The sequence below is a fragment of the Rhipicephalus sanguineus genome, chromosome 5 (assembly GCF_013339695.2).
Source record: "Rhipicephalus sanguineus isolate Rsan-2018 chromosome 5, BIME_Rsan_1.4, whole genome shotgun sequence".
NCBI classification, from domain to species: Eukaryota; Metazoa; Arthropoda; class Arachnida; order Ixodida; family Ixodidae; genus Rhipicephalus; species Rhipicephalus sanguineus.
The window spans coordinates 46844361-46854961 of NC_051180.1; the positions used below are offsets into that span (position 1 = coordinate 46844361).

Here is a 10601-nt window from a genome sequence, read left to right on the forward strand (position 1 = left end):
TCGCCCATGCACCGGCGATCGAAGAATTGCTGACGACCGCAGCAATGTTCATTATATTACCTGCCGTATAATAGAAGTAAGCATTTCCTTATTTTTAAAAGGCATGAGTCGATCACATATGCAAATATGAACAGATATGATCAAGTGACACTGCGAAACACTCGCTCAGGGGCCCGTGTTGCCCATTTGTCCAGTAGAAATTAACGGAGGAGAGTGGGGCATTACCCGCACGGCGTCGCGAAGGATTTTGGGGGGCGGAGAAGAATTGGAACTGTGGACAATGGGTGACGTACAGAAAAAAAAGTTCGTTATTGTTGTGATAAAATTAGGGACTGTTCTTATGCATGGTGCACTTACATATATGTCCAAAACAGAATGTTGTTGGTTGCAAAGATACGCGGACAAGCGTTTTTCCCAACCTCAAACTACTGTCTCCTATCTCTCCTCGCTGTTGCAACGCTGGTCAGAAGCAGCCGACAACCAAAGTTCGATTTGGCCCAACGTCGCGTACATCCTTCTCCCGCCCCGCCTCCTCGTAATGTCGTCTCCACGCGACTCTCTTCCGTTCTCACGGCGTCAACTCCTCTCTCCTTCACTCCTTCCTTGTCCCATTCACCTCCTCTGTGTGCAACATTGGGTGTCGCCTATCACACCCTACCCATTCCCTCCTCCTATCATAATCCCTACCTCTTTCTATCCACGGGAGAGGGCAGTAACTTGAAACAAAAAAGCGTTTCTCTTGACAAAACAAAATGTATAGTTGTATAACAAAATCGAACAGCCATAACACATTCCCAACATGCACACACGGGTTAAAAAAAAGCTATAAATACACTTTTTTTATGTACAGTGACAAATAAAAACAACAACATTGCTTTATTTTCTACGGAGCGCTGTTTGAAGAGAGGGTCAGCGCGCACCAAGGAGATATTTATATTTGTTTTGATTTATGCAGCGTCATTTCGCGTTTTTGCACTTGTGAAAACGTCGCACCTTTTACGTGCACCTCACAGTCAAAATAGCGCCTTCGTCTTCAAGTGAGCGCTCGTCACCCTCCACCTTTCCCGACGACTCGCCTAGGGAGCTTCTGACGAATTTCACTAGCAAATGGCTGTATAAGCCTGAGACGGCCGCTCGAACAATGAAATGGCCGTCACATGAGGTACGGAAGGTTCACAAACCAAAACTAAATTCGAAAACGCGCGCCGAACCGGACTATTTCGCGGAGCAGTACATGTGCAGTAGCTCCGCCCCCGTAGCCTTCCCTTCATTGCCAAGAAAAGTTGTCCTTGGGGGCGCTTTAGTTGTTTGACGGGTGCACGATGCGCGCGGTTTGTGTGTGTGTGTGCCATGCTGTGTTCTGCAATGCTTCGTTACCACGTTTATCGATTATGCACGTTGGTTACTTGATTCAATGTCAAGTGTACCTTCCAAGACGATCTAGGTCCTAGTCTCGTGACTGAAGGCGAGTGCGGACGTACAGCAGCCTTTTGACAAGACTGTCGCCCGAGTGTACGGTACATTGTGGACTGTAAAGCTGAAGAGTGCACAGTGGATGCCTGATTTTGGTAAGTTCTAGAATATTTCTGAATTACACAGCTAGGTTACTTCATTACATGACGTCTTTTACGCAGGAACCGAGTGTGATCGTCTGGGCGGTGTGTTCACTCTGCGGGGATGATGGCCAGAGGAAGGATGATAGACAGGTATGTTTTACGCTATGCTCAATGCTTTCTGTGCACTTTATACGGTTGTATGAAGCACTCACCATGTGCGTTCACTACCTACAACTGCAACGGGTGGATGAAGGCGCGTTGCTTTGCGCGATACTCCGCTCGCTTCTGTAACGCAAGCGTTTCTTGTCATGGCGCTCTTCTTCCTTGGCTGTTTTTCGATTCCAAGAATGCCTGTCGCTCGGCCCGCCCGCTTCCCGCTGCTGCTTCTCTACTCGGGAACTGGTTGACCTTGGGGACGCCTGCGCGATGTATGTGTCGCAGGGAGGGCAACACTCGCCCTTTTGGGCGTAGGGGACCGGAGGGGGAGGTGAGGTAGGAGGGAAGGACTGAGAGCATGGCTCTTTCCCGGAGAGGGGACGGTCGCGACCGAGGAGAGAGAGAAAGTGGCCCGCTCTTGGCATTCCGCCGCTCAGAAGCGATCGTAAACCGAAGGAAGAATAATTTGCAAGATTTTTTGTATCCGAGTTGTGATTCTGTAAATAAACTTCTTAGCGTCGTCGAAAGTTATTGAATCGACTACAGCTGTATACTGCACGAGATCATCGCCTGAAGCTACTTGTACGATGGCTTATCACTTCGGAAATAGAACTGCTTTAAACATAACGTTCATCGCCTAGCCTTCTCATGATGCAGGTACAAATGAAGTAACTTTCAGGAAACTTCAGTAATAATTGGCATGTAGTACGCGGGGAGGAAGATATAAAAACACGCTGCGGCTGCACATGCGCGCGCGGTGCTCTTCAGTGGCGTGTGTTTGTGGCTTTCTCCGCGACTACTGCACCGCGCTTGTTTTGTTAGAAGTTAGTTGCACTATGGTTAGGATTTTAATCTGACTGTGCAAGGTCGTTGCTACGAGAAACGAACTTGCGTTGGGTGAACCCACTTGAAGATAATACAAGTCAGTGAATTACGTTATATTCTGGTACTAACACCATGTGTACAGTAATTTGAAAGAGCACAAGATGTATATAATTATCAATTCTAGACAAATATGCCAGTTGCGTTTGGCAAGGTGCCCTTTGTTGCAATATTTGTGTTTGAGAAAAATGATGTGAAATATTTTTCCCGTCGTTATATTGTTTCCTGAAGCATACTGGTTTATATTAACAGAAGTTGTTGTAATGGTTAAGCAGCACTGTTCCAAGAGCTTTTTATCCACTGTGCTGGGGTGGCAAAAGCACACCTCAATTATGTGCTTATCTAAAGTTCATGTTTCTTTTGTGAGCTTTTCTTAAGGCAGCATGAAACTGAAAAAGTGCTCTTATTTGCAGGTTGTGCGACTAAGACGTAGCATTCATTGTGAGAGTGCTACTTTAATTTTATGAAGTAATTATTATGGGAAACAAATCTAAATTCTCATATGTAACTATGTGTGCAGATGTTTAGAGAAGGCTGACAAAAGTGGTTAACGGTTTTTTTTTTTTATGGCTTGCAGCACTACAAATTCAAACCGATATTCCAGGCATTGATTGGCTTTAACACGACTAGAATTACTTTCCTAAACGGCTCAAATTCATCATATAATACAATATGTAAAGCTCGGCATTATGGAGTGTGCACATGGGCCACACATACTCTTATTTTATCAATTTATGCATTTTATATTGTGTAGCAGAGCTGATGTAATTTTCGTAATTTAAATGACCTATATCGTAATCTGCGTTCTCCAACCACATAGTGTTTACTAAGTACATAAGTTCCTGAAAGTTCGGCTTGCAATGGCACCATTACAGTTGTCTGCCATGAGCCGTTGCTCAGGTTATACTTGTTCTTATAGCGCAATCTGAGTCCATCATTCAAGGCCCTTGCTGGTATATAAACATAGACTTGCCTGAATACATTGTATGTATTGTGTGTGAGCTGTAAGGTCTGTGTGGTGCGCCAACTCATGAATGTTTTCTGGTATCCTTAACATATGTACCCGGTGATCTCACCTGTTCGTGGAACTGAAGCAGACGACAGCTTGCAGACGAAGATGGGAGCGTTCTACCTGTGAGCCTGGTCGAGCTTATATTTTATGGTAGGCATTTGTTTCAATCTTTACAAAGAGCTTCGACATGTTGCGCCTGCTCATGAACCTATTGCAACTTTTTTGAGGGAATTCTAAGATCAAAGAAACAAGACCCTAGACGTAACTCCATTAATGTATACTTGATGCTGGACTTGACCTTCTGTGTTGTTTTCCTGTTTTCTTACAGGATTTGCTGAAAGTTTCTATTGGAAATGCGATATAAGATGCAATTTTGACTAACTCTAACTTCACAAAAGTGCTTTTTGTCAACTACCTGCACGGGGCCTTGGCAGTACATCTAAGTGTTCTAAGGTGCACGATGTGTTGGATAAAGTTTTCTTTGCAACTCTTATATATTTACTGCGATCTTTCGTGCAGGATACACATGCATGGATACACATACATGGATTCCCTACAAGGACCCTGCGCATCAAAAGCAATCTGTCATCAATGTTAAGTAGACAGATTAAACGAAACGAAGATATGACAGGTGTACACCATATTTTTCTTTCATTTAACCTCTGCATGTTTCCCAGTCAATAAATGTTTTTATCCATTTTCTTTTGTTGAGAAATGTCTGTACAGCACAAGTGTCGTAGAAGGTGCATACATGCACTTTTGTATGATGCTTGGCTGCATGTGTATCAACCAGCAAACACATTGCCAGGCACAACTAATATGTGATTCCGTACTATCATCCGGACATATCATAAATCTTATCATGCACTGTAATAGTTCTGTTTCAGGAATGTTATGAATGTCATTGGCCACGAAGCACAAGCTTGGCCGAGGGTCATTGCAAACAGGATGTTTCATACTCACAAGAAAGTCACTCATAAGGACACATTAGAATGACGGTGGCCAATATGTTTTTGAATGACATTATGAGTACATTAAAACAATTCTGAAGAAATACATTAGAGAATCAAATGAGTGTTGATGTCAAAGGTCGTTTCATGCTCACTAGACTATCACATGTTAATACGCATCGGACTATCACATGTTAATCCGCATCAGACTATCACATGTTAATACGCATCAGAATGATCGGCCAATATGTTTTTGAATGGCATTTCAAATACATTACAAAATTCTAAAGGGACACATTAGAGCGTCAAATGACCGAAATGTCAGAAGTCATTAGACTTTCTTTTTGAACTCGTCTCACATTTTCATAAGGGTAAGTAAACCAATCATAAGCATACCGTAGTCTGGCTTCATTTTTTTTACGTTTTCGTGACTATCGGTTGCATAAAGTGGCGTTCCTTGGATCTGTTGAGTCATAAGATTAAAGTTTATTAAAAGTGGGATAAGCTCTGTAGAAATGAAAAACGACGCATATTTTCAGTTTTTTTTTCTTAACTATTGCCGACCAATACGGTTCTTTCTCACTAGAGAAATTCGCCAAGGTCGATCCAAATAGGTCGCGTACCTTCGGGCGAAAATCGGCTTAGAACCTATTGCCAACGACACCAGAAAGGGGAGTTATGAGTGCTGCGATTGAAGCGCGACTATGTTTTGAGGGAACAAACACTAATAGCGAAAAACCAAGTTTTATTCAAGGGCAAAAGATCTTCATGTTTACAAATGACATTTATTTTCCGAACAATATTATGTAGGTTCAATGCGCCAAGAATGTGTGACAGTGCGTAATTATTACGAAGAACCTTTTTCTTAGCGCCCCATGAAGAAAGGCGCAGGTCATTGTTAATCAATGCAGCGCTTGCGGTGCATGGAAAGGCGTGCTTGTAAAGTTCGTCTGCGACGACACGCCCTCTCACGTGTTCTGGTGTTTCGCACTTGCATGCGTTCTCTGAATTATTGTGGTGAGATCTTGATTTTTGCTGAGCGCGGAGTTGCAAGGTGTGTTTCATCGTCAATGAACCTGTTGATTACGGTGTTCAACGGGCAACAGGACGACGCGGCTAACATTTTACGCCGAACGCTTTCCTCGGTACCCGCCCGCGGAATAGATGTGGTGTGCGCGCGTTCGCCTGGCGACCCATCTCTTCTGGATAAGACACCGGGGCAACGGTTCGGAGTAGTGTGCGTGCTGGATTTTCATGGATCTGTATTCCTGCAGCCCGGTTTCTTTCGTGAACAGGCAGTGCCTACTATATTTCCTGTTATCGGTGAGCAGATCGCTAAGTTATCTGTCGCGCTACAATTCGCATGCCTGTATACGTTACACGTCAGGTTAATTTATCAGAACATAAGGCAAAACATAACGCACGTAGTGTACGAATTTCTTGTACTTATTACGACACTTGTTTCTCATTGTGTAGGGTGCGATAAAATTTCGTCATTGTGACCACTGAAGAAAACTGAAATTTCATCATTTTGGCGTGACGAGGCGTCATTTATTCTTGCTAGAACTGAAGCACACAAGCAATGCGCTCTTTAAGGCCCCTGCGAACGTGCGAAGCAAACAGCAACGCTGCAAACGTGAGAGGTACGCTGCTGCTTGCTTTAATCCCGTTGTGGAAGGTGACACGAACGCAGAGTAAAAGTTCCAAAAAGGCGGTACACTGAAACACCGCTGTTTAGTCATGAGTCGATATTAGTTTAGCTAGCGTCAATCGCACTCGTCAAGTACTTGCCGGCTCGCCTTACCGCGAGTCCTTAGCGATCAGGGGCCTAAGAAAACTCTTTTGAGGTCAAATTTCGCGCTAGTGCCAACGAAATGACGTCACTTTTTGCCGAATATTGCGTCACATTCGCTTTGTTTTTTGTTCCACCAGAAGTGTTCCCTCCTCACACAGATGGCGCTAAAGCCCATGAGCAGCTGATGAGCAGCCATTTTATGAACGTATGGGCTTCTATCGATGCTTCGCTACCAGTTACATTTACCTTGAATTCGCCATAACAAGTTATAACAAGTTACGTAATCATTTCAGCAAATATCGAGCTATACGGAAGGGTAATCATTGGCAAAAGCAATACAATCACCTGTCTGCAGCGTAAGTCTAACCTTTTCAATCTCCCATGCTCCTTGTGTTTTAGTTCAATGCAGCGTTCAGACGTGACGTAACCACTGCAGTAAGACTGCTGTATGAGGCTGAGTCTTAAATTTTCAGTAGGTAAATGTTAGTACATAGACAGAGGTCGAAACATTAGAACAAAAAGCGTTTACACTGATGGGTCATGTCGAAAACAAAGTTCTACGTCAGCTTTCTGTATACCTGAATACCAAGAGAGAAAAGTTTTTGGGCTCTGTCACTTTACGACGTCCACCACGGCAGAACTATTTGCTATACTTTCTGCTTTACGCTACATACGTAGACAGAGAGGACCACTTCGCTGGGTAATTTTAAGTGACTCGCAATCATCATTGGTGTGTATTAGACATCAACTTAGAAAAAAACATATAACAAATTAACATATGAAATTTGGAAGACACACGCCATAGCAAAAGAGTTACATCATGATATCGTTTTCCAGTGGATCCCAAGTCACTGTGATATCACCGGAAATGTCACAGCTGATGGGTTGGCACATGAAGTGCATCAAGATAACGATTTATCTCTATTACCTCTCGCGGCGAGTGATGCACGATGTGTCTTGAACAAACTATGTGGTCGATTGTCCAAAGAGACTTGGTTCACGAACGGAGCTCAGAACTCTTAATTATATACAATCGATCCTGGAATGGAATTTACAAAGCCGATTAAGATTAGCCGTTCTGTAGAAACATTAATTCACGGACTTCGTCTAGGCACTGCCTACACTACGAGCGTCCTATATAGGATAAGAAAAACTAACTGCGCTACATGTACATGTGAAGAGGCAGAAGAAGACATAGAACACCTCCTTCTACACTGCAAAAATTATGCGGTTCCTAGTAAAAAATTCTTAGAAAAACTAAACAGATTGGATAGACGGCCGCTATCATTAGCAAAAGTTTTGGGTCCATGGCCAACAGAAACCTTTCAAAACATTGCTGCACGCGCCCTAGTACATTTTTTAGAAGAGTCGGAAATATCAAAAAGATAGTGATTCACATTTTTAATGATTCTTCACATTGAGATACTTCTGGTCACATGTTTCGTTTTGCCTCTTGTGATTCAAGACAGCTGTGTTTGAAGTGCGGGCAGGGGCCCAGTGACTGTTGTTGATCGCATTAAACAAAGGACTGTAAGATGAACTCTTCGGCAAAGTGCGAACGTTTCTTTTGTGTGAACATTGTTGTCGACAGGTGGACATTATGCATGACGTGAGAACATATATATTCCTTTTAAAAGGACATTGCCGTGAGTGAGTTTTACAGTACTCTACTTTTATTTATAGGTTCGTGAAGCTCATTATTAAGTACGGGAAAAGGAGTAGCCGGAGCCATGTATAGGCACCAACCGCTCCTTAAACACATTTAATAATAATAAAAAAAAAACGCTTACGCGCTGCTTTCTTTCTACAGGGAAAGCTAACCAAACCTGACTGTTGTGTTGGCTTCCAAAATATCAAGATATGAATATACATAAGAAGAATTACTTGCGCAGGCATGTTACGCAATACGTGCGGGTGACACAAGACAAAAACGAGAAGCAGCCGTTGAATGCACCTCTTTACAAAGTCCGAGACGAGAGACAAACGCGAGCAGGTAAAAAGTCTGAGGCATTCGCTGCTATACGAGGCAACGCACACCACAGCCGTGATATCCGCACTCACGCAAGTTCCGAGCAGAAGCAGCGGAGTACCCACATCCCGCATGCATTCGAAGCGCACCAAACGAGACGAACTGGGGACAACATTACGGCGCCGGCGCGTGATGCACGATCTCGACGGCCTCCCGCCTGTCCTCCTCCCCTGGAAGGCAGTGAGGAAGAAGAACAAAAAGGAAGAAGAAGCGGACCAACGTGGAGGCCCACCACAGAGCGTGTGCAGATGCCGCTCGCATTCTGACCTAATTGGTCTCCGCTGCTGCAGGCGGCGATGTAGCCCAGGAGGAACGGGACGCCGTGTGCATTACGCGCAAGAGTCACGCGCGACTCGAAAATTGGAACGCCCGCCTTCAGTGCGCCACGGCTGGTTTGGCTGGCTGCCCTGAAGAAATCGACGCTCACGACGCGAAAGCGGAGAAGAAAGCGGGCCTCCCGACGCAGAAGAAGGGGTTTCCTCTCCTTGGTCCTGGTACAAGGACTATGCATGGGAGGACTACTTCTTACTACACGTTCTGGAAGACGACTACGGGAGCGCGAGTCCCTAACGCTGCTCCTCGAGTGCCGATGAGGCTGGTTGCTCTTGCGCACGTGTTGTCTGCGTGTGCGCGCGCGGCGGCAGTCCTGGTCGCTGCACCATGCCTCCACCACCGGAGATCCGGTCCATACTCGTGCGCCCGTGCGCGCGCGAACAATGAAGTGGCGGAGAACACGCCTTCCTTTTGTATATATGTAGCCCGCGCGAGAGTCGCAGGCACGGAGGTTGTACGCACACGCGGCATCCACATGGGATTTTGCTTAACAAGGTGACGCCCTTGCGTGAAACCACGAGCTCTATCGCTCGACTCCCTCGCTGCTATTGTCGGTCGTTGCGGCAGGATCTGCACGAACAAAGTTAGAAGCGGTGTTCTACATAGGTGTGGGCACAGAGAAGTTGTAATAAAGCTTTCTGATATGTGTATTTTTCTTTCGCTCCAGTTGCCTCCTTGCCACGATGGTATCATTTCCCCTGTCGAGCAGGAAGGACTCTCTCCTTACTAAAATGACGGTGAAAACAAAACTATGACGGCAAGCAAGCAAATACCATAATAAAAAGAAAAGATAGGGACATTTCCCTGTCCGGGATGCATTTCTCACAGCAGAAGCATGTATGTCGTCTAGCTGTCGCTGCTCGATCGAAAATTGATCGTCCTAAAAATTGATAGATCGTAAAAATTGATCGTCGGTGTTGGAGTCAACACGAGTGCTGGAAAAGATCATCACCGAGTGGTTACGTCACATATCGCCAAAATGTTGTGACGTAACTTGATGACTACATCGCATGATATCCGCGCTTGGACAAAGGTGGGCCGATCACGTAGGCAGTGCAAAACCAGGTGAGATGCAGAGGAGGAGGAAGGAAAGGCAGTGAGGTCAACCAGACGTGCGTCCGGTTTCCTATCCTGCACTGGGAGAAATGAATTAAAAGAAAGAAAGAAAGAAAGAAAGAAAGAAAGAAAGAAAGAAAGAAAGAAAGAAAGAAAGAAAGAAAGAAAGAAAGAAAGAAAGAAAGAAAGAAAGAAAGAAAGAAAGAAAGAAAGAAAGAAAGAGGGAACTCTCAGGGTACAAGTGCGCCTGTCCATTAGACGCCTACAAGCGATCGCGCAACCCGCTCTATCTTAAAAACAGTAGCAAGGCCCGCGTCGCTTTGCTGGCCTGCGACGCGTAGGGCCACAATCCTAGGATCTTCTCTTCTGAAAACGATCGGTCATCTATAGTTTGTTCAACGCATTGCGTAGAACGTTTCGTTCGCTCACAAAGCGATCACAGAAACACAGGAGATGTTCTCATCTTTCGCCACTGTTGCGCGAGTCACATATGGAGGTGTGTGCCATTCCTATGCGATAAGAGTACGCCTTCGTGAAAGCCACGCGAAAGAGGTGCGATGGAATTTGCAGCTTCCTCGATGAGTCTAGTTTATGTAGGCGGCGGTTCCAGACACCGGGGTCGCTCAACCAAGTTTGCGACATTTCGTAAGCACACGAGCCCTTGCAGTGCCTCCGATAGCGGAGGCAGTGCAGAATCACGTTAGGTGCTGAAAGCTTTCGGAAGGGGGGCGGGAAGGTTCAATACATTGACTCAGAAGAAAAAGAAGATTATGGCTTAGGCCTTCAAGTCGCCTTAGGCGAGTGCATAAGGGACCCTGTGAGTTTTTACATA

At 45.0% G+C, this 10601-nt stretch overlaps 1 long non-coding RNA gene across 1 annotated transcript; it reads left to right on the top strand.

The window, feature by feature from the left end:
• Positions 1-1509: 1509 nt before the first annotated feature.
• On the top strand, positions 1510-4279 carry LOC125758543 (uncharacterized). Its single transcript, XR_007416202.1, has 3 exons — positions 1510-1568; positions 1635-1706; positions 3692-4279. It is a non-coding gene; the product is annotated as an uncharacterized LOC125758543 (long non-coding RNA).
• Positions 4280-10601: the final 6322 nt, after the last annotated feature.